This window comes from Sander lucioperca, chromosome 6 (genome assembly GCF_008315115.2).
Source record: "Sander lucioperca isolate FBNREF2018 chromosome 6, SLUC_FBN_1.2, whole genome shotgun sequence".
In the NCBI taxonomy this organism is placed as follows: domain Eukaryota; kingdom Metazoa; phylum Chordata; class Actinopteri; order Perciformes; family Percidae; genus Sander; species Sander lucioperca.
In genome coordinates, this window is record NC_050178.1 from 25,771,874 (window position 1) to 25,796,662 (window position 24,789).

The following is a 24,789-nucleotide window of genomic DNA, read 5'->3' on the forward strand; positions in this document are numbered from 1 at the left end:
GGACACAGCTCTCGCTTTGGTTGTACAGAGATTGGATGGCCCTGAGAAGGGACCCCATACTCCCGCAGCACCTCCCACAGTATCTCCTGGGGGACCCAGTCATAGGCCTTCTCCAGATCCACAAAGCACATGTAGACCGGTTGGGCATACTCCCAGGCTCCCTCCAGGATCCTTGCGAGAGTAAAGATCTGGTCCGTTGTTCCACGACCAGGACGGAATCCACATTGTTCCTCTTCAACCTGAGGTTTGACTATCGACCGAACCCTCCTTTCCAGCACCTTGGAGAAGACTTTACCAGGGAGGCTGAGAAGTGTGATACCCCTATAATTGGCACACACCCTCTGGTCCCCCTTTTTGAAAAGGGGAACCACCACCCCGGTCTGCCACTCCTTAGGCACCGTCCCAGACTTCCACACAATGTTGAAGAGGCGTGTCAACCAAGACAACCCCTCCACATCCAGAGCTTTAAGCATTTCTGGACGGATCTCATCAATCCCTGGGGCTTTGCCACTGTGGAGTTGTTTAACTACCTCAGCAACTTCCACCAGGGAAATTGACCATAGAGGGCGTATTAGTCGTATTTAGGAGTTCCTCAAAGTGCTCCTTCCACCGCCCTATTACCTCCTCAGTTGAGGTTAACAGCGTCCCATCCTTAATGTACACAGCTTGGATGGTTCCCCGCTTCCCCCTCCTGAGGTGGCGAACGGTTTTCTAGAAGCACCTTGGTGCCGACCGAAAGTCCTTCTCCATGTCTTCTCCGAACCTCTCCCACACCCGCTGCTTTGCCTCTTTCATGGCAGAGGCTGCAGCCCTTCGGGCCCTTCGGTACCTTGCCACTGCCTCCGGAGTCGGACGGCTTCCCTGACCACCGGTGTCCACCACGGTGTTCGTGGGTTACCGCCCCTTGAGGCACCTAAGACCCTAAGACCACAGCTCCTCGCCGCAGCTTCAGCAATGGAAACTTTGAACATTGTCCACTCGGGTTCAATACCCCCAGCCTCCACAGGGATGCACGAAAAGCTCCGCCGGAGGTGTGAGTTGAAAGTCTGTTGGACAGGGGCCTCCTCCAGACGTTCCCAATTTACCCGCACTACCCGTTTGGGCTTACCAGGTCTGTCCAGAGTCTTCCCCCACCCCCTGACCCAACTCACCACCAGATGGTGATCGGTTGACAGCTCTGCCCCTCTCTTCACCCGAGTGTCCAAAACATACGGCCTCAGATCAGATGAAACGATTATAAAATCGATCATTGACCTTTGGCCTAGGGTGCTCTGGTACCAAGTACACTTATGAGCATCCCTATGTTCGAACATGGTGTTCGTTATAGACAATCCATGACTAGCACAGAAGTCCAACAACAAACAACCACTCTGGTTTAGATCAGGGAGGCCGTTCCTCCCAATCACGCCTCTCCATGTGTCTCCATCATTGCCCACGTGCGTGTTGAAGTTCCCCAGCAGAACTATGGAGTCCCCCACTGGAGCCCCATACAGGACTCCACTCAAGGTCTCCAAGAAGGCCGAATACTCCGAACTCTTGTTTGGTGCATATGCACAAACAACAGTCAGAGTTTTCCCCCCGACAACCCGCAGGCGTGGGGAGGCGACCCTCTCGTCCACCGGGGTAAACTCCAACGTAGCGGCGCTCAGCCGGGGGCTTGTGAATATCCCCACACCCGCCCGGCGCCTCACACCCTGGGCAACTCCGGAGAAGAAAAGAGTCCAACCCCTATCCAGGAGTATGGTTCCAGAACCGAGACTGTGCGTAGAGGTAAGCCCCACCAGATCTAACCGGTAGCGCTCCACCTCCCGCACCAGTTCCGGCTCCTTCCCCCACAGAGAGGTGACATTCCACGTCCCCAGAGCCAGCGTCTGCTGCCCGGGTCTGGTCCGTCGAGGCCCCTGACCTTCACTGCCACCTATGTGGCAGCGCACCCGACCCCAGCGGTTCCTCCCACAGGTGGTGGGCCCATGGGATGCAGAGATAGATGCCACGTAGCTTTTTCGGGCTGTGCCTGGCCGGGCTCCGTGGCAAACCCGGCCACCAGACGCTCGCTGACGAGCCCTCCATCTGGGCCTGGCTCCAGACGGGGGCCCCGGGCTTCCTCCGGGCAGGGTCACTCCATCTCTTCCTCGGTCACTCATAGGGTTTTTGAACCATTCTTTGTCTGGCCCTTTACCTGAGACCACTTTGCCTTGGGAGACCCTACCAGGAGCACAAAGCTCCAGACAACACAGCCCTCAGGTTCATACCGACACACAAACCTCTCCACCACGATAAGGTGATGGTTCCCGGAGAGGCTAAATTAGCGTAGTCATAATTACGGACGTTACCCCATAAATCCAGTCTTGTGCCGATGCTCTGACAAGCTGAAGCCCTGCTGTCTATGTCCTGATAACTGTTTAGAAAACAGTTTTATATTTTAGTGAACTCACAAACAGCAATAATCAGTCTCTTGTTCGTTGATTTGCATGGCGTGTTGCTCGCGTAGTTACAAATCCATTTTTGTAACTCTTGCAGCGGGCGGGCGTGTGCATGTGACGATCACAAACACGAGTTTCACAGGATTGCGCCCGCTTGTCGCGTCGCCTGTCAAACTGCCCGCGTGACCCCCCCCCCCACTTGATCATAATTACTGATAAAATAAGACATATTCTATTCTATGTCTTACTATATCAGTAGCTATGATCAATCAAATGGTCAAACAAATAAAAAAAAAACCCTGCCAAGACCTTTCACCACACCTTTGCCACCCCATGTCAAATTTTCTAGATCCGCCACTGCTTGTCTTATATTTGGACCAATATGGTAATGAAGTTAACTGTTGACACAATACAGTAACATGAGCTATTTAAACTAGCTGATACATGGTTAAACCTCATTAGATCTTACCAGTGTATCTCTGTGTGTACTTCGTCCCAGTAATCCCACAAACCTCACACGCAGGATGTGAGGCAGTTATCCTGGAAATGTTCTTCTGTGGATCCAGACTAGCAAAAGGGTTAAACACATGGGAAGGTACCAGCAGCAGCCGTAACACAGAGTCTTCTTTGTCAATTTATCTGCTTGCTCATTCCTGCAAAATGTACCGTTACACCCATCTTTTGTAGTCCTAAGAGTATTATGTGTAGACTACTTCTACCATGAGATCTTCTCAGGTAGAAGTATTTGTATTGATGACAAACTCCTGCAGCTGAATCTGACATAAGAGTTATTGCTTTTAAAGAATCATTAGCATATAGTTAAACTTAAAGAATGTGTAAATATCGCTTTTTTAAGTGAACGTTGGGTATACACATAATGATGTAATGAATAAAGATGATGGAAAAACTTCATCTGAAAGTGTTACAGTCCATCTGTAGTATTAAGTCATGTTCTTCCACAGATTCTCCCAGATTCACGTTAACTTCCAGCTGCTTGAGTAAATATATATTTAGATTTATATAGATGGAGTGATTGAGAGTTTCCCAAAAGTCATTCTAGTTATCAGAATGGAACTTTATTATAACGATCAATGTGGAGGATTAATCAAAAAACTGAAACCTGTGGAGCAGCCAGGATACATGTTGTAGTATCAGAAGTATGTTTGTAGTTTGTTTCTTTTATCAAAGTTTGAACACAGAAACATCCACAACAGTCACAACATACAGTTTGACATATTTCATCTTTTATTTAGATAGAAATGATGAAGTGCTGCCTGAAATTACATGATGCCCTGAGAGTGAATCAGATAAAACATACTGTACATGAACAATTCTGATATCACAGCCAACAACAGTGTCTAGTTCAACCTGACAAACTCTTGACTTAGCACCTTAAGACATAAAAAGAAGCAGAACATGATTGTCCTAAATAATGTCAATGTAACAAACAACTAAATAAAAAAAAAGTCACAATATATTTTACTTTGGCTACAAAAAAATTCACATTTCTTTTACATCGTGACAGCAGGCTGTAGTCTTGTGTTTTTTTTTAATGCCCATCACATCTAGCTCAGTTAGGACTTTTAATAACTACAAGCAGCAGGATAATATTAATAAAGCAGTTTATATTACATTCATCCATTCACACCCTGATGACAGCTAGCTACCATGAAAGGTGCTGTCTGACCATCAGGAGCAATTTGGGGTTCAGTGTCTTGCTCAAGGACACTTGGACGTGTGGACAAGAAGAGCCGGGGATCAAACCACTGACCACCGACCCTGCCAGCAGTAGGGGTGGTACGGTTCATGAAAAAACATCCGAACCGCTCGGTTCAGAACGTGTGGCACGGTTCATCAGTACACTGTTAATGTGCACTAATCACTTACTGTCGTAGTTCTGTTGTTCGACACCTATGTTAAAACACTTACTGGAAACGACAAGGGGGATGAGCGTGACGAACGCAACACATGGCAGCTGATTGGACAAATGTATCACGTGGCTCTTGCTGCTCCCGAATTTCAAAACAGACTCTAGTTGTGTCTCGTTCTGAATACGATCTTGTATTTTACGAAAATAGTTCACCGAGAAGTGTTTCTGAAAACATTTTAAGCGAGAAATAGGCCGTACAGTTGCTGAATCTAGGGCTGGACGATTTTGGCTAAAATCATAATCACGATTAATCTAACAAGTTACCTCGATTACGATTATTGAACGATTATTTAAAAAAAAAATCTTTTCTTATACTGTAAATATGTTCACGGTTATTTTTTCTGTATATAAATTACTGTATATAAAAAAGTAATTTAAGTTTTAATGTAAAAAAAAAGTTTCCTAAAAATGTAGAAAATAAATAATAAATGTCCATCATAAGATTAACGGGAACCTGTGGTTAACTGTCTTTTCGGAGTTAAACCACACACACACACACACACACACACACACACACACACACACACACACACACACAGCGCTGCAGGCAGAGGCAGGGTTTGTTCTGAGTATAATAAAGCCCCGTCTGTGTTGAGCAAAACATTACGTGAATTACTACGAGAATGGACGTGCATTTAATATAGGAAAAGTGCACAAGTATTAGCATCATTTGTTGTTGTTGTATGTGATGCTAAGGTCTAGTGACGATGCTATAAAGACCGTTGCCGTGCTTGCGTCACTCCCTTACCCCTCCTACCAGTCCCTATGACCACTTGGCCGGTGGGAATGCAAACAGGAAAAAAGATTTTGGGGGAGAATAGTTCTTAGAACTGCTTAGAAGTGTACTTTTCCTCTAAAAAGTACAACTACTATCCGATCGGAAAGCACCTATGGTCGCAGACTGGACGGGGCGGAGTCACGTGACTACACACGCGGCGGCCGTAATATGTTTTAAGGGGAAAGTACATTAACACACAGTGGGCGGCCGCGGAAATATTAATAGGATTAAAAGACCGAAATAACCGACTTGGTAAAATGACGTCGGTTATAGGCTCTAAATTTCGGTTACGATTATTTTTCGATTAATCATCCAGCCCTAGCTGAATCTGTCTGCTTTTTTGATCGACAAAGGTCAGTTTAAAAGATTTTCGTCAGATTTTGAGAGGCACCGAGCCGACCGCTCCTCAGGTGGAGTGTGGAGTGCTGCAGGTCACGTCACATGCAGAAATGTCGAGTGGGAGAGATAAAGAAGGCTGCCTGGAGTTGGAGGATGCTCCAGCGTCGTATATAGTCTGGTGTGTGGGAACATTTTAGATTTCATGTTACCTATGATGACAGCGGAAATAAAACAATAGATAGAAATGCCACTGTGTGCATGTATTGTGCAACATGCATTCAATATGCTAATTTTAGCTATATATATCATATGCTGAAGTACATTTCTGGAGTGTTAAAGATTAAAAGAAAAAATAACAAGAACCGTACAGAACTGAAAACTGTGACCCTAAAACCGTGATACGAACCGAACTGTGGATTTTGTGAACCGTACCACCCCTAGCCAGCAGGTATATCAACATTTTCTTTTAAAGGAGACATATTATGCTCATTTTCAGGTTCATACTTGTATTTTCAATTTCTATGAGAACGTTTACATGTTATAACCCTTGTGTTGTCCTCCCATGTCAAAATGAACAACTTTTTTAAACACGTTTTTGTAGCATTTTTCAACATTTTCTGCGCTTTTTTTCCACTACCACCAGCATACACTTACACCAACTTGTTACCACTATTTTTAAACTCATTTTTGGATTTTATAGTCAATAAACCTCATGTATCCTTTATGAAATTTTATCTAATTTTAGAGTAAAAAAAAAAATGCATTCATTCATTCATGCATGTATTCATTATTATGACTGATAGTTAAGATCAGGGGATGTTTATGGATAATCACAGAATGTCAAAGTTCAGTCAAAAATTGATTAGAAACACCCAAAAGTCAATGATAGTATTGAACTCATCATTACTTTTACTTGTGAAGAGTGTTTCATGGAACCATCTGTGTTACTTTTGGGCAATTTGGTTGAAAGAAACCCAAATTTCTGATGTAGAAACTTTGAAAACGGGTCAAATTTGACCAGAGGACAACAGGAGGGTTAATGTTCAAAAAACACTATTACTTACTTTACTATTTTCGTTTCTGCTAATTTTGTCCAGTGGCCACTCACAGTATTGCAACAAAAAAAATCTCCCAGCGACCCAGAAAGGATTTCCCCCGTAGGTCACCACTGTAAAAGAGACGTCTGTGAAAATATACCTTGCCTCAAGCCGAGAAAAGTGATTTAAAAACCTGTGACGTGAATCTCTCTCTCTCTGCAAGGCGCGGGCCAGTAATCAATAACATGTTTTCAGATTGAGGACGCCCACAAATAACTGGCTGGGTTGTTTTATTTCAGGTTTTGGGTTGGTCGGCCCTCCAGATACTCAAATGTTTGTGCACCATGACTGAAAATGAGAGTTTTTCATGATATGTCCCCTTTAAAATTAAATTAAGTGAGACAGCTGGTGCAGTCTTGTTTCCTTTAGCTGAGGATCATAAACAAAATGTAGTTATTTAAAAAAAACAAAAAAAAAACACAGATTCTATATTGACTGACTTTATCTAAATAATTCCAGGAGAACACAAACAGTCCGTTCTTCACCAGCTGCCTTTTGAATTTCAGATTCTGTGGTAATAATGTTTTGGTCACTTCATGGTCAAACTACAAGTTACTTTACTAACATTTGAGTCACTTCTGCAGGTGTGGTGGTTTTCTTGGTTTGCCAGTTCACTCTATCTCTTATTCAATTAAACTTATTGGTCCTATTAATGAAATTGAAAGTAAAGTAATTTCCTTGCTGACTGCGTGAGACCTCACAGCGGCCTCAGTACAGAAGAAATTGTCAGACGAGGAGTCCACGAAGACATCGGAGATTGCAGAAGTTCCCTCCATTCAGATTTATCTGAAACAATTACATGTTTACAAGTCAACCAGCTGTCCCAGACACATCAACTTCAGGCAAAGTCACCTGATGTAGACAACTGACTACCTTTTTATACAGGGTTCGAAGAAAGAAAGAAAAAAAGGATTTCTCTGATCTAAATATGTGCATTTTAAAACATTTGGAGAGCAAACATTGGATAACAATAACTTTACAACCATGTCAGTGGGCAGGAGCATAATTGATCTGTCATACATTCAGAAAATCTGGTTAGTGTAAGAGACTATTCATGTTGCAATACATGTGTCATTGATCATTGATCATCAGGCCTCTCAGGTCATCAGGCAGATACATCACTGTGTCAACATTTAAAAAAAAAAAAAAAAACTTTGTTAATTACAGTGTGTGTGTGTGTGTGTGTGTGATGCTTCTTATTTTTGTTCTTCATGCTATGCTTATATTTTGTCTTTTAACAACATAAACACCCATCTTGATACATGAGTGATAGTGAATGTTACTGAACTTACAGAACTAGAAAGCAAAGTGAAAGTGTGTGGGACCTGTAAATGATCTGGATCCCACAGTGGGATTACATAGTGAGGTCACATGTATCTGGTTTCCTGATTATAATTGATTATAGGACAGACATTACAAGACTAAACTAAACAATATCTAATAAAGTATTTACTATAAGAATGTACTTCTTTCCTTACCTAGATGGGACTTGTGATCCTGCAGGAAATAAAACAAAGTTAAGAAGTAAATCCCAACTGACTTGATCTTACTCTGGTGTAAATACCAACACAATGATTAATGACTTAAGTTAAAAAACCTCAAAAACTCTAAACATGACATATACTGTATATAAATAATGTGTTGTATGCTTATCATTAATATGTTTATTCAAAACATTATTTAAAACTTAACTTTCTGTACATGGTAGTCGTATGCAACCCTTGTATACAAGCACAGCTAGAAGACCAACAATAAAAAGTGTGACGAAAAATGTGACAAGAACTGCAGCAACTATTGATCCAGCGGAGAACCCTGAAACAGAAGATAGAAAGTTACTGTAAGACTCAGAATGGAACACAGATCATATACAGCAGATTGAACATCTCAGTCTACACAAAGAGAACAACTGAAGGTGTGCATGCTTCTGAAACCTAAAACTCTTTTAAATCATATTTATATCTGACGTCTGTGAAATGTGTTCTCTAAACCCTGAGCCGAGGCTCACAGGTACAAGTCAATGATTGACTCTGGGTTAACTCTTGTTTTTATGACAGTTGTTGTTACAGCTGATTGGCTTTATTAAAAGAAAATATTACCCATCCAGCTAAACACACAGCTTAGCTAAGTTATTTATGTATAAGTTAATGTTTCATGAGCAGTAAAAATACAATTTGGGAGGTAAACAACTCAAGTATTTGCATTATATACTACTTTATACTTGTACCTCACTACATTTCAGAGGATTATTTTTACTGCACTACATTTATCAGACGTATTTAATAATTAGTTACTTTGATCTTACATACAAAACATATGATCAGCTTATCAAATATAATACCTGTTTGTTATTTTGCTACTTTAAGTACATTTTACTGATACTTCTATACTTTTACTGAAGTAGTCATTTTGAATGCAGGACTTTTACTTGGTGGTTTTGATACTTTCACTCCAATAAAGAATCAGAGTACTTCTTTCAGCTCTGACTACAGCTCAGTAACATCAGGATTAAAATCATTCTGGTTGGTCTGAAGTTCCACACTAACATGTGTAGGCTAAAACAGTATGGGAGATGTTTTAGTATGTCAGACATCTTGATGATCTGAGTATGAAACCAATAGTACGTGAATTGCATACTATTTCTGGTGAAATATTACAGTATGATGCAAACACTGGACACTACACCTGCATAAGTATCCCACAATGCAATGCGGTAGTAACGACAACGTTCCCAGACAAACTGACAGAAACCAATCAATAATGCTCTAAATTACATTTCTACATATTTAAATGACTGTTGGTCTAGTTATTTACCCTTTTTCAGTTATTTAAGCGTTATCTGGCGATGGCGCTAGAGCGGAGGTCGGCAGGGGTTACCATGGTTACAATGTTGAAAATTACACTCACTGAAAATTACACACATTGAACGATAGTTTAGATGTTGAGTCTGTGGTGCAGAATGTGTGATTTCAGACGTAAGCTGAGTGTTTGTTGGTGGGGGGGTCAGCTCTGCAGTTATTGGGGCTCAATGGGAACAGAGAGATACAGTTTGGATTTATGCAGCAGGAGTCTCTGGAAGCTCCAACTCTTGAAGCTAAATATACGTTTAACTCATTTATAAAAAGCTTTAAAGAATATATAGAGATTATATATTATATATAAGGATATAGAGACATATTTAATAACACTCATATTGAGATACAGTTTCAGGTCTCTCAACACTACACAATTATCTCTTCTAGTGAATTAAACAAAAGAATCTATATTTAGTTTTGTGGAAAATGTTTGAGTATAATTCTATTGTGAGACAATAGACATGGTCATGATTTATTTATTTGAATTCATCCTTCAGCATAAAATCCTTTTGGAAGATCTCTTCAGCCTTCGCTGGTTCAATCTGAATGACTACAACTATAAAATGATATAAAACTACAAGTTGAATATTACTGAGCCACATAAGGTACTTTTCAGATACAAATCAGCGTTATTTATGGTCCTGCAGAGGCTCCACGCAGACCTTTCACCGTAGCCAACGTAAGTGGCCTGAAGTTTAAAATTGTGTGTTGGTGTGTGCGTCGATCTCTTTAAGAGAATAGCAGGGCCGACGTGTGTGTGTGTGTGTGTGTGTGTGTGTGTGTGTGGTAGAGCGAGTGAGAGAGTGATGGTGAATATCTTCAGAGTGAGTAGTGACTCTAGAGTCATAGTGAGAGAAACAAAGTGTCTCCTCTGTTCTTTCTGACCACGGTGGGAAATCTGGAGCAGGAGAAGTTAACCCTCTCCTTGATTTCATGTTGTTTATGGAGAAGGAGAACCAGGAAATGAGTCGGGGGGGAAATGCAACGCTACCAAGCCACGGTGGTGCGTCGCCGCGACGTGTAGTTCCATTTTTCGGGTGGTGCGCGTCCCACGCAACTTCTAGGCAAGTCCCGCCCTACGAACCAGCCCGATTGGTTGACCTAGAGTAGTTAAGGTTAGGATAGCCGACTGGTCAGGGGATAGGACCTGAACAAATCAGGTTCTGTTACCTTGCATGGACGTCTGCCCAATAGTAGCGTGTGGATGCTATTGAAGGGCAGGTTTGCCTAGAAGTTGCGTGGGTTCCACAATAATGCGGCTCCGGCGTAGTGTCCGTGCCTCCACGTACGTAGCCATGGCGTAGATTTATGCAGAAGCATAAATCACGCTTGACACGTGTGTATGTATTGTTTCTAGGGGTGTCACGATTCTCCAAATCCTCGATTCGATTACATTTTCGATTCTAAGGTCACGGTTCGATTCTCGATTTTTACTTCTTTTTTTTAGCACAGGTTGCTACGCCATTTTTAGACTAGACTTGTATGTAATATAATATCTGACCTTTGTTCGCAATGTACCACATTACATTGTCAAATTTAAAACATTTATTAACAACATAATGTAACAATAACTTAAAAAAAGTTTACCGACAATCCTGAGGGCAGACTCTTCGCAGCACACGGAGTTTGGTGTTAGAGCCCCCAACATTGTCTTCCAGGCAGCGCTGCCTGGAAGGCACTAGGATTAGGCAATGGTTATGGTTGAAGACGACGGTCGCAGCGCTGCCTTGAAGGCTTAGTTTGGGGCTTAAAACACCATCGAGCCAGCACAGCAGCTGAGCAGAACGATAGCAAAGAGGGCGACTCGGGCAGTTCGCTGACTTGTTGCTCTCTCTAATATAACCAATATAAGCTGCTCTGTTTAGGCTACAAAACGTGCACGCAGGCTGAAATTCAACCGTGCGGTTTTGTTGGGATAAAGCTATAAGCAGAAGGAATATCCGCTAGCTGCTAGGCTAACGTGCAATGGTAAACACACAGAATATGCAGGGTATATACAGAAATCCTGGAGGTAAATTCAATACCTTTTAATACCATTTTTAATACCTTCTCAATATTTTTTAAACCAACACGCCATTGAGTTGCAGGTTTATACGGCAACACGTTTTCTAACCATTAAACAGAGTTTGAGATTTATAAAACTACATTCTCTAGGCCAATAGAACAATGCAGATAGAGAAAGTCAACAGAATAGATTGAGACTCTCTGACTTTGGAAACATCTTGCGACCCTAACCCATCTTGCATTTATTCACCTTTAGAATAAAATTAATAGATGAAATAAAATGTTAAATTAAAGCAGTTCAAAGAAACAAGCATCCACTGATGCCATTATAACCACTTCAAACTAAGTGGACCTTCTTCTGTATGTACAGACACCCACATGAGTACACATAGAAAATACTCCATGAGGAAAGTGAAATACAAGAAGACAGACAGACATACAGACAAGCAAACAAGCATTCACTGTTTGAACTTGTGATGCCATTATAACCATTTTAAACTAAGTCAACCTGTGATCTCATGGGAAGTACTTCAGTTGAAATGCTTTTTCTTCCCCACGAGGGAAGCATACCGCTCAAAACCAACATGAAAAACGGAGCTAGTAATGTTCACTCAGCGTTCTGTTTTGTTGTTAAACTGTGTGTAAAATGAGTGGTGACGTTAAATCACCGGTTTCAGGTAACGGCACCGTCACCGTCTATTTGCTGGATGGTTTTAAGCTAACGGTCGGTAGCTAACATTAGCAGATAAGCCCGTTGACAGCGACGTTATTGTTCATATTTCGGCACAGTTAATGTTTCTGACCGTAGTAGTAGTGGTCATAGTGACTGAAAGTGTGATGTGAGATGCTAAAAAGAATCTACACGCCGTTTTCAGGTAACGTTACTTTTTGACGTTCAACACCCCCACCCCCCCGCTGCTGAAAACTATTCTAGAGGAAACACTGTCAACCATCACAGCATCTACATAGAGAGCTAGGAGTACATAGTAGATTTTATCAGAACTTGTTCAAATTAATTATTTAGGTAAAAGCAATGACACTTCCACACTGTTAAGAGAATGCACAAAACCACCTTTACACTGAGACCGCTAACACATGTCCTTCATCAATCTGAATAACCTATCCACTTCTACTGTCCCTATACAATAGTTTCTCAACAGCTGAGATGCCACCTGCCAACTGCTCGCCCTGGAGGAATGTTTGCGCTATACTCTTCATCTGTGTGATGCACCACTCAGGATCTCTGTTCATCTTTGTGGGATACAAACTACTTGAAAACAAAGAAGAGCTGCTGCTGGCTAACAGCGGTCTTTGGAATCGGCTTTGGCCGCGACTCTGGAAGACTTGGAGTTAAGCTTTTCTTTGAGAAAAGAACAAAGAACGGCACTGAAGTCATTCCTAAAAAATGAAGATGTGTTCGGAGTTTTGCTGACGAGTTTTGCTGTTGTGCCGAAAACAGACTGCCTGCCGAAATACGACGATATGACGACGGTCATGTTGTCCTGATATCCAAACCAAGAGTAAATAAAATGTTATTTTAAAAGTTACAGTAACGTCCCATTTTTGAGCGGGGGAAATATTTGTCACAAGTTTACACGAGAAAAATGTTGGACATACAGATTACATAGCCTACATACACACATTAAGGACATTACATTATATACATACACACATATCACGGATCAAGACACATACAAATGTATTCTCCGTTACTTATTAAGTGGTGAGTATCCAGAGGGATACTCCAAGAACGAAAAAACAAATTTTCGTCGAAAGGCCAACACTTTTGATGTGCAAGGTAAGAAGACGTGATGCGTTGTCAACCACCACACATTTATTAATTTATAGATAGATCAGTTTACAGGGTTCATACGTTTTGAAAAAAAACTGGAAAAGTGCAAATTTCAGGGCTGGAAAGTTGTTGTTTTTTAACACAGCATATTAATATGTGATTTCAAAAAAATCGTTTAATAAATAATTATTTCACGTCTTAATCTTAACGTTCTATTCGGGAAGTGATATTACGAGTCATTCATTTTATTGTTAAAGCTCTGAGGGTAAACTTGAACACATTTCTATTCCTATTGTATAATGTCGACTGACATTTTCAGGAATACATGGAAATTTGCCAAAAAGTCATGAAAAAGTCATGGAAGTGCATTGGTTAAAATGCGTATGAAACCTGAGTTTATATTTGAATGTGTGATCTGCTCGTATGCAATAACAGATCATGTTAGTAATTAATTAACAGAACTACTGCCGAAATACGACTGCACCCCACACAGTCACCGAGTAATGCTAGTGCACCAATCACATAGATTATTGTGATTTTAACGTACAGTTTCATATTTTGTAAAGGCAACTTTAGGTGTTTATATAGAATAGCCACCTCCAAAAAAGTCAGTGATCTCTTTATCACAGACCTATATATTACTTTTTTCCAAACTAATACAGCTTACTATTTTTTCCAAAGACGGAAAACTCTTCTACAAGAAGAAAAAGAACACCATAGAGGTGGTGTGTGGACCTGCAGAGGCTGCCACAATGTTTAAAGATTTTCACGACAGCAGCACAGGGGCGCACTGTGCCCAAAAAAAAAACCAGGGATGCCATCAGCAAACGGTTCTACTGGTAGAATGTCAGATGACATCGACACATGGGTAAATGTTTAAGGTGGCCTCTGCAGCTATAATCACACTGTATGATCTCACACTTAAATACATCTAGGCTAGGTCTACTGTAATTCATCAATGTTTGAAATCTTACATAACAAAAATACTTGCACTGCCAGGCCAGTGGAGCTCAAATCAAGGAGGAGAAGCTTCACGCACCAATCACTGTAAGAAAAAAAATCCTATATTTTTCCTGATTAATTCACCTCGTGCCCATAGTGTCTTTTTGGTTTTTCCGTTGTCTTTACCCTTGCTGTCTTTCATCCCAACAGATGTTGTCCAGTTATGTCCTATTCCTTGTTCTTGATGTTCACCTGACAGTCACCTATGTGTCTTTTAGGTAACACATCCATTTGAGCTTGTTGGCATGGACCTGATAGGGAAGCTGACTGTGACTACAGAGGGATACAGTTACATATGTGTTATGATTGATTACCTAACCAAATGGGCACAAGCTTACCCTCTTAAAACTAAAACGGCTAAAGAGGTATCTGGCTGTATCCTCAAATTTTTTTACCAGTTTGAGGCTCCCAAGAGGATTCTTACAGACCAGGGGAAGGAGTTTGTAAATCAGGTAAAATAAAACTACTTGCAATGTAGCTACCAACAGTAATTTGTGGGGGCAAAATAAAATACCATCAGTCACTTTAAAATTCATTATTTGTAAAGTGAGAAAAATGTATTTCAGATCAACACTGATGTCTGCAAGATCCTTGGGATAAAAAGAAGCCTTTGTGCGCCATATCATCCTCAAACCAATGGTCTTGTTGAGAAAATGAATGGTACCATACAAAGGTAAGCAAAATTAGTGGGAGTTGTGAAGAAATACAGCCCCTATTGAAGTTATTTCTACACTATACCAGAGGGATTAGAGCAGAAAGTTGTCATGCACTCGGCATTACAAATCTTCCCAGACTGCATATAGCTGCAGTTAATTATTTATGGGCCTCTTTTACAACATATATTCATATTCAACCATATATATATATATATATATATATATATATATATAAACTTGGAGGGCAGAGGCCCGACACATGGGACCAGCATCTAGATGCTGTGATGTTTGGTCTACGGACCAAAAAACAGTCAACCACCAAATTTTCGCCATTCTATATGATGTTTGGCAGGGAAGCCAGATACCCGTCCCAGGTCCCTGAGGAGTACATGGTATTTTTTGTTGCAAGTGATTGCTTTGACTTTTTGAAATAATTTGTATTGATATGTAATACGTTATGATATTGTATACAATATTATTTTTAAAAGGTGGACAGCAGCGTGGAGAGTGCTGTGGAGAATGACAGCCCTACAGAGGACATTATTAATATTAGTGATGCCCTGCAGGCTGCTCGACACACCACTGCCACAAGCCACATCAAAAACCAAAAGACCACAAAATCTAATTTCAAGGTGGGTGACAAAGTGTGGCGGTTGAATGTGAGAAGCCAGCAGCGAAAGGGAGGAAAGTTGGAGCCTGACTTCTTGGGGCCTTTCAAAGTCATAGCTCTACAGGACAAGAGTGCTGATCTGGAAAGTGAGGGAGGTCGTGGTTTTCCTAAAATCAACACCGACCACCTGAAAATACACACCGACAAAAAGGAAAGAATACCACATAAGATCCTCAACTCCACAGGGGTAACCTCAATCTCTGCCTCGATCCCTGCCTCCACTCCCACCCCTGCTTCCACCCTCCACCTCTGACTCCACAACCATCCCTACCTCCACCTCTGACTCCACAACCATCCCTACCTCCACCTCTGACTCCACAACCATCCCTACCTCCACCTCTGACTCCACAACCATCCCTACCTCCACCTCTGACTCCACAACCATCCCTACCTCCACTTCTGCTTCCACCTCTACTCCTGCCTTGAGCTACACTGTATCAGCTACCACTGATAAATGTATGTCTTTCTTTCACTCTACAATAGTGACAGCTGATCAAACAGTTTGTCAATTTGAATTTATAGAAAGGCAATTGTTTTGGCATTATTACAATATCAGTACTTTTAGCTAAGAAGCATTGTTTCTTTTATTTACCTACATTACAAATAGGCTTAATTTCACTTAGCAACTAACTTGGTAATGGCTTGAATGTAACAGACTTTCATTACTATAAAAAAGTTACGCACTAAAGCTTTAATGAATGTGCATTAAAGAAATATTTGTAAGTAATGACATCTATTCATTGCAATTTATGTGATGAATATTGCACTATTCAATATGCTGTGCTTATGTATTTTGTTATTTTCCCTAGGTGTGATGGATGCATGGAAAGGAAAGAATCCATACATTCTTCTTTCCAAAGTTGGGCCCTACAAACTGTTTTATGCAGATATAGCAAGAACAGCCCCAAATATGCAGTTGGAGAGTGAGGTACAGGGTGTTTACATAGGGGATTTATGCAGTTATATATGCAGAAAACAGATCCTATTTGATATTGTATGTCATTTCATCTCAGGTTATTAATGCCTACTTGGAGCTCCTGGTCAAAGAGCACAATGGGCGAACAAGGGAAAAGGCAATTGCTGTCGACATGTTTGCCATGACTGATGTTTGGAATAATAAAAGCAAACTGCGTGAAGTATGTGGAGATTTTACAGTACATATAGACTCAAGTATTTATTTATGCATCTTTGAGTTAGTCCTTCCGAGCGATGTATAAATATACCTTTTCTACCCATGTTTTTCTAATTTTAGCTTGATCCTGATGTTCAAATTAATCATTGGCATTGTCAACAAGAACAACCACTGGATGTTGATGGTGAGTTAAAGTGTCATGGTAAGAAATCGTGCTTTTGAGTCTGCATTTCAATATTCCCTCTGTTGAGCCTTTTCATGTGATAGCGTAGCATGTATACAAACTTCGCAAACATCGAGATGAAAAGGGTGAAAACCTATTAATGAATGTAAAAACAGCAAGGTGTACTTTCCCATTTGTACAATAGGTTATGCTTCCATCAGAGAAGAGGTCATTGTTCCTTGATCCTCTTGGGGAAAAGGCAAAGGACATAAAACACTGTCAAGGTGTGACAAGGTAACTTGTATAACACACACACAAACACCCTGTAAAACCATGCTGTAATTTATCCTTTACATATATCTAGGTACTTTATTTCTGTTTTATTAAGAGCATTCACGAGACAAAGGGGACTCAATATCTCAAAATGGTCATGCACCTCTCTCCCTCACCCTCTGCAAAAAGATGTGACATCTTGTGGAGTATTTGCATTAAAGGTTGGTACAGAGATTTAATATTAAAATGGTTGCATACCACCAAATTACAAAGTTCATCTGAACAAGTGTAAGAATCGTTGTGCACTTTAATGTCATTGTTTCATGTCTCTTGAGATTAAAAAAAAAAACACTGTTTATGTAAACTTGTGTGATTTTACTAAACCTTTATACCTTTTAATAGATGCTTTATACTAACACAAAGACACAATGTATTTAGTTTGCAGAATGCATTTTAAAAGGGCAGAGCATCTCCTTTGGATCATCAAAAAAACACATTGAGGGACTAAGAAAGGTCATAGCAACCACTCTACTGGAAAACAGCGGTATGTTGGTGACATGCTGGAGTATTGCATGGATAGCTTATTTTAGTTAAATTGATTATTGAAGTCTTATAACAATAACAGAAACCTGAGCTGTTATGGTTCTTTGATTTTGTCAGATGACCTCAGTGAAGTCTGCCACATCTGTGGTAACGTGGAGGATGGCCAGGATGAGACAGTTTCCTGGGTAGCCCAATTTTGTTGTTGTCAGTATAAGATTTCAAAAGATTTTAAGAGAGAAAGCCTACGGACACTGTATGTGTTAATGTATATCTAATTCTCTTTTTCAGATATCCTGTGACTCATGTCATCGGTGGTACCACCAGCGATGTGCCAAATGTATCACTACTGACAGTGACTACATGTGTGAGGCTTGTAGTGATTTGGCTGTAGTTTGAAGTTGTGTGTGTGTGTGTGTTTGTATGTGATTGTGTGTGTGTGTGTGTGTGTCAGAACAAGTTCAGCTACATCGTTGTCTACATGTTGTGGTCATTGGATCGATGATGATCCTTCATCAGCTGCATCGAATGAACTCCAGCATTTGATGACACAGTTCATCATGGTTCATCTGCCTCTTCTGTTTGTGTGTTTCTTTACATGTGTGAGCGTATACAGCATGCTGTCATTCAACCACATTTTTAAATGTGTGTTGATTTATTGGTATGAGTGACAGGCGGCCTTATTCTGGCTCTGTGTCACCATTTGCTTGTTAGTCAAGCCCTCTGGAAGTGTCAGCGAGTCTTCGTCAGCCTCGGACACATTTTCTCCTTTTGTCCTTCATTCGTATTCACATTTTATACATTTAGCAAAGGCCAACAGTACTGTTAGTACAGTATGTAATGAAACATGTTTTCTGGTTTCTGTCCATGTTCCTACAATCTTTCTACAGCTTCCTCCTCTCCTGTATTATCCTCCTCCGTGCATTTCCATGTATTTCTGATAAAGAAACTTTGAAAACAGGTCAAATGTGACCCGAAAACAACACATAGGTGAAATTACTGAAAAAAGTAAATAACTAGACCAACAGTCATTTAAATATGTAGAAATGGAAATTATAGCGTTTTTGACATTACAGAGGTTCTTGGTTTCTGTCTGTTTGCCTGTTATGAACGTTGTTACTACTGAATTACATTGTTGGATGTTTGTCATTGGTTTTTTTTGTGAATAAACAATAACTAGTGTGTTGGTACATATATCATTGTGAGTGCTATATTTTTTCATGGGACCTGCTGAAATGTGACTGCCCCCCCCCTAACTCAGGACAGCAACGTCTGACAATCACACAATTTGCTATACTTGCATGTTATGAGGTCTACTAAAAGTCCTGAAAAGTTTGTCTTTGTCAGCCTTTGCAATCCTGAGTTATGGGGGTGCAGTCCTTTTTTGGCAGGGGTATATGGGACCTGCCGAAATGTGACTGCCCCCCCCTAACTCAGGACAGCAACGTCTGACAATCACCCAATTGGCTTCTGTATTTTTTTTCAAACTGTATTTTTTTCAAACTTTTCAGCACTTTTAGTAGACCTCAGTCATATGTATTACATTTACATTATTACATTTTATATATCCTACAGAACACACACACAAAGCGACGCACGGGTCTGCTCCAGAGCTCCGTGAGTTTGAGCCTGAACCATGTAGACTGTTAACGTCACGGCAACACGGGAACTTAAACTTTGTGTTGCTTAAAACAACTAGGCTAATGACATTCGGGGCTACAATAAAAACATTTGGGGCTGAAGCCCTTCAAAAGTGACCTGGTTACAGTTTTTTCTGATTGCTTAAGCGCTAATCGTGAATCTTGTAGCACAATTTCTAAAACTATTAATACGTATAGCAAAACCACTCACTGAGTTTGCAAAACTAAAAGCACAAACACTGCTTTGCACTCATTTTGCAATTTTGTAACACACACTTTGCAAAACTGTAGGCACAATTCACAGCACAACACTCTTTTTGCAGAACTTTAAACACAACTCTGTGCTTACACTCAATTACCACATTTCCAACACACTACTAGCAAAATTATACACATGTATGGCTATCATTAACACTATTTTGCCAACTGTCTGGCACACATTCACATGTGAAAACTGTCTTAGATAATTAGTTCACTTTGCAATCAGCCTAAGCACTATAAATAAGCCACAGGTAAGCTGTCTGTGTGGAGTACAATGGAAGGAGCAGTAAGAGTGAGAAGAGTGAGAATCAGAGGAGGCCGAGGAAGAGGACGAGGACGTGGACGTGGAGTTGAAGAAGTTGGAGGGAGAGGACATGGACTTGAAGAAGCGAGAGGGTTAGAGGAAGTTAGAGGAAGAGGACAAGGAGGAGCAAGAAGAGGACGAGGAGGGGAAAGAGGAAGGGTAAGAAGAGTAAGAAATAGAATAACTGATGACATCAGAGCTACAGTAGTGGACCATGTCATCAACCATGGGATGACCCTGAGGGAAGCTGGCCAACGCGTTCAGCCTAATTTGAGCCGCTACACTGTGGCAAGCATCATTAGGACATTTCGAATGAGAATCGGTAAGTACTTTGTAGCACTGCCATACTCTAATGAGAAACACAACAGTACCATACATGCAAAAATACTGAAATTGTTACTTTACAGAATTGCTAGACATCCAGATGTTGGGGGCAGAGGAAGAATGTTCACTCCAGAGCAAGAGACCCATATAGTGAACATGGTGATTGCCAATAATGCAATAAGACTGCGCGAAATACAGCAGCGCATAATTGATAATGACACCATCTTTCAAAATATACACAGTGTAAGCATTTCTGCACTAAGTCGTGTACTTGCGCGCCACAGAATAAGAATGAAGCAAATTTACAGAGTTCCTTTCGAGAGAAACACAGAACGTGTAAAGCAACTGCGATATGACTATGTGCAGGTAAGCTATAGTGTCATTGGTTCTGAATTTGGAAGTGCATACTGTAGTGCTGTGCATGGGCCTGATGTGTTGCATTTGTTTTGTCTTGTCCAGAGAGTGATGGAACTAGAAGCAGATGCCATGGGACATGAGCTACTTTTTTGTAGATGAGGCCAGTTTTAACCTCAGTAAAACCAGGAGACGTGGCAGGAACATTATTGGACACCGTGCCATCATCAATGTCCCAGGACAACGTGGTGGTAACATAACCATGTGTGCAGCTATAAGCCTAAATGGTGTTGTTCACCATCATGCAACCATAGGCCCATACAACACTGCACATATTATTGCATTCCTGGACACCTTACATGACATGCTCACTGTTCAGAGACCAGAGCATACCCGATATGTCATCATATGGGACAATGTAAGTTTCCATAGGGCTGCTTTGGTCCGCAACTGGTTTACGGACCACCCATTCTTCATGGCACTCAACCTCCCTCCATACTCTCCATTCTTAAATCCCATCGAGGAGTTCTTCTCTGCCTGGCGTTGGAAAGTGTACGACCGTCATCCTCATCAACAGGTAGCCCTTTTACAGGCAATGGAGGAGGCATGTGGAGATATTGATCAGGCATCATGTCAAGCCTGGATACGGCATTCAAGGAGATATTTTCCCCGGTGCCTTGGACTGGAGGATATCGCATGCGATGTGGATGAAATTTTGTGGCCGGACCCAGAAAGACGACATGATGTAGACTGATTGTCTTTTATACTTTTTTTTTTTTTTTGTGAAATTACTATTTTGTGTTCTGACTTTGTCTTGGTTTTGATGAGTGTGAATAAACACCAATACTTGAAGTTTGGATCCTTGTATGTTTACATGACACTATGACAAAAGTATGACCTCAAATTGACATCTGTACACAGAGAAAGCAAAAGCCAGATGTGTTTTGTATTCATACCATCAGTGTGTAGTTGCCACATTGTGTGCTTAGTAGATGATGGCTTGTGTTTACTCTTTGACACGAAAACACCATTTTTACGAAGGTGTGAAGAGTTAATCTAGCTGTGTTCGCTTTTGCAAGAGAACTACAATGTTTTGATAATTGGGTGAAAGGTTTTCTTATTTGTGTCTAGACTTTTGCAAAAATAGCCAATAGTTACAAAAAATGTGCTTAAGCAATCAGAAAAAACGGTAATATTGGTGAACATAACTATTTAGACTGACCAACTTTGCCCTCTAGCGGCGTGGAGTCGTATTTCGGCAGGCAGTCTTTTTTTCGGCACAACACCGGTTACGGCAAAAGTTGAATCTATCAACTAGCTCCGCTACCTTCTTCGTTGCTCTGCCTGGTTGTAGCGTGCAGAGGGAATTAGAAAGACAACCGTTGATCCCGCCCCTCGGGTTGAGCCCTGCCAATGGTGAGTTCCCAGACCCAACATCTGGATGTGGGTCTGGCTTGTCAGGCTAAGATAGGCTATCACCTGATGTGGGATAGGATATAATATCACACATACTTTACAAGATCAACTTAAATAGACATAAAACAAATGGACAACTCATAGTTGGCAAACAAAATTATTAAAAAAATAATACCTCGTAAAATGGCGATTAATACCTTTTAATGGCCTTAATTTTTACTAATTTGATTTACTACCTTTTAATACTTTTTAAAACCCTGCGGACACCCTGATATGGTACACGCACATAGCAGAGCTTTCAAACTGTGGCTTTTATGTCAACAACGCGAACGTTGTCAACATAACTCACTGGAAATCCAAAATACTTCCACACTTTCACACACTTCAGTGAAAGAGGAGGGGGCTCAAGTTCTGTCGATGGGTCTCCAGCATCTGCAGTTGCCATGCTATCTTCTGACTGGCTCCAGCTAAGTTACAGGAGGTTGACTGACTCGCAGCACTTCAACACGTGTGTTTTTTTCCGCTTGACCAGCCGACCAGACGTGACATGGGGGCGTGGCAGTATCAACTATTCCATTTTTTAATTCAATATTCAAGATTGTGACTTAATTTCGATCGATTTTGATTTAAAATCGAAATTGTGACAGCCTTAATTGTTTCATACCTAATTTTTATTTAAGTCCGCTTAGGCTGATCTATATTTGGATTTAACTGGCGCTAACTGGAGCTAACCGCTAATCGAGCCTTCAGTCAATGTTCTCTCCGTGCCGTACCCATTAACTGGAACGTTATTTATGCACTAAAGCCTGAATAAAACCCGGCATTTTATTAAGTTTGCTGTAAAAGTTTTAAACTACAATCCAGCGTTGTTTGAATGACAGAAATCTGTTCAAATTAGATCTTAATGAGTGCAACACGGACATGTATAGTACAAAACAGCGTGACGTTATTAGGATCCCCAAAACACGGATTAAAACCCTTTAAAAAATGAACAATGATCCATAACAACCAAAATGAACAAGAATTAACTTTGGATAGCCTTAGTGTGATATGATTTAACAGGAGTTAGGAGGTGCACACAGCCAGGGTTGAGATTTATAATAACATGTAACTTTATGTATTGATCTTAGTATGGGTTTAAGGTTAAGTTGTTAATACATTTCACCTCTGGGTAACGTTAATCAGGTCATTTAACTGCTGAACCATACATTTTATTTGACAAACTAACCAGATTTAGCTGACAGAGCACAGCTACACTTCATCTGTATCATCTTCTATCTGGTTTGTTTAATATGTAAAAAAGTTATTTCTTTCTAAATTATCTTGTCATGTTGTCATTTTTTGTTTCTTTGTTTGACAAGTTTATTGCTGAACCCAGCCGTCACATCCCGCGCCACCCACCACCACAACTAAATTCTCAACCTGTGGGAAACACTGCTCTGACCTCCATTTTAATAATTATTTTAGAGAAACAGGTCAGGTCTGAGATCTTGAGGCAGTTTGCATACAGGCCTCACAGAGGGCTGGAGGATGCTACAGTTACTCTGCTTAACAGGCTTTTAAGACACCTGGATGGTAAAGGGACTTATGCAAGACTTTTATTTGTGGATTTGACCTCCTCTTTTAACACGATCCAACCCCATGTTTTAACCAGAAGGCCTTTGAAACAGTTTGATTTAAGTAATAATCTGGTGGGTTGGATCCTTGACTTTCTAACTAATAGGACACAGATAGTTAGGGTCTATGTAGTCTATAGCCCCGACCTGTATGTCCTTTGTTTTCCAACCAGATTCTTCCTTTGTGTTGGCATTCTAAACTCCGGTGGATTTCTGAGGACTATGGTTAACTGCTCCTCAGATCTCTGCAGGGTAAATCCAGACAGCTAGCTAGACTATCTGTCCAATCTGAGTTTTCTGTTGTCATGACTAAAACAACATTTGAACGTAGACGTTCCACCAAAACAAGTTCCTTCCCGAGACTATTTTTCAGCAGCACCGGGGCTCCGTGCAGCGCTTAGCGCCGCCCAAGACGATGTGATTGGTTTAAAGAAATGCCAATAAACCAGAGGTTGTTTTTCTCTTATCACATAATGCCGTGTGGACTAGCCAGACCCTCCTCCACAGCGTTGTGTAGGAAGGTCTGGCAAAGCGAGACTAGGGTCAAAGGTATTTTGTCCGACTGAAAGTGTTCCTCCACAGGTTCCCCACAAGGGTGTGTGTTGTCAACTTTGTTATTCATTCTTTTCACAGATATGTGTCAGAGCAAATATGACAACAGAACCATTATCAAGTATGCAGATGACTCTGTTGTTGTTAGTCTGCTTCGTGACAACGAGACCAGCCACGGTCCACTCATTAATGAATTTGTGTGCTGGTGTGAGGAGTCTTACCTCCAGGTTAATGTATCTAAAACTAAAGATATGCTCATTGATTTTAGAAGAAAAAAATCATAAGAACGAAGACACTTTAACGGTCAGACCATTGAGTACGTTGAATGCTATAAATACCTTGGGACCATCCTTGATGCAACACTGAACTTTGAAGCCAACTGTGAAGCTGTGTGCAACCAGGGTCAACAGTAGGTCTGTCACGATAACTAATTCTGCTGGACGATAAATTGTCCCAGAAATGATTGCGATAAACGATAATATTGTCGTTCCGAGACCATTTCCATCTGATATAATGATAATGGCATAATAATGCAGGTACACCTTTTCAAAGATCAATACACTTTTATTTCTAAAGAATATTTAACACTGGAACTGGAAGACATTTTAAATATCCACAATATGTCTCTGATCTCCTTTGGTATGTCGTCTTTCACGCTGTTGGACAGTTGT

At 40.9% G+C, this 24,789-nt stretch overlaps 1 protein-coding gene and 3 long non-coding RNA genes across 4 annotated transcripts in view; 2 read left to right on the forward strand and 2 right to left on the reverse strand.

The window, feature by feature from the left end:
- The window catches only part of LOC116062310 (CD276 antigen-like), an 89,105-nt gene that overhangs the window by 40,490 nt on the left and 23,826 nt on the right, over nt 1–24,789 (reverse strand). The window lies entirely within an intron of this gene.
- LOC116040097 lies at nt 7,220–8,013 on the reverse strand. The gene is made up of 2 exons (XR_004102580.2): nt 7,634–8,013; nt 7,220–7,353 (listed from the first exon to the last, which is right to left on the reverse strand). It is a non-coding gene; the product is annotated as an uncharacterized LOC116040097 (long non-coding RNA).
- Nucleotides 14,516–15,934, forward strand: LOC118495221. Its single transcript, XR_004897541.1, has 3 exons — nt 14,516–14,669; nt 14,784–14,890; nt 15,440–15,934. It is a non-coding gene; the product is annotated as an uncharacterized LOC118495221 (long non-coding RNA).
- LOC116040098 lies at nt 16,354–18,254 on the forward strand. The gene is made up of 4 exons (XR_004102581.2): nt 16,354–16,859; nt 17,044–17,332; nt 17,550–17,839; nt 17,943–18,254. It is a non-coding gene; the product is annotated as an uncharacterized LOC116040098 (long non-coding RNA).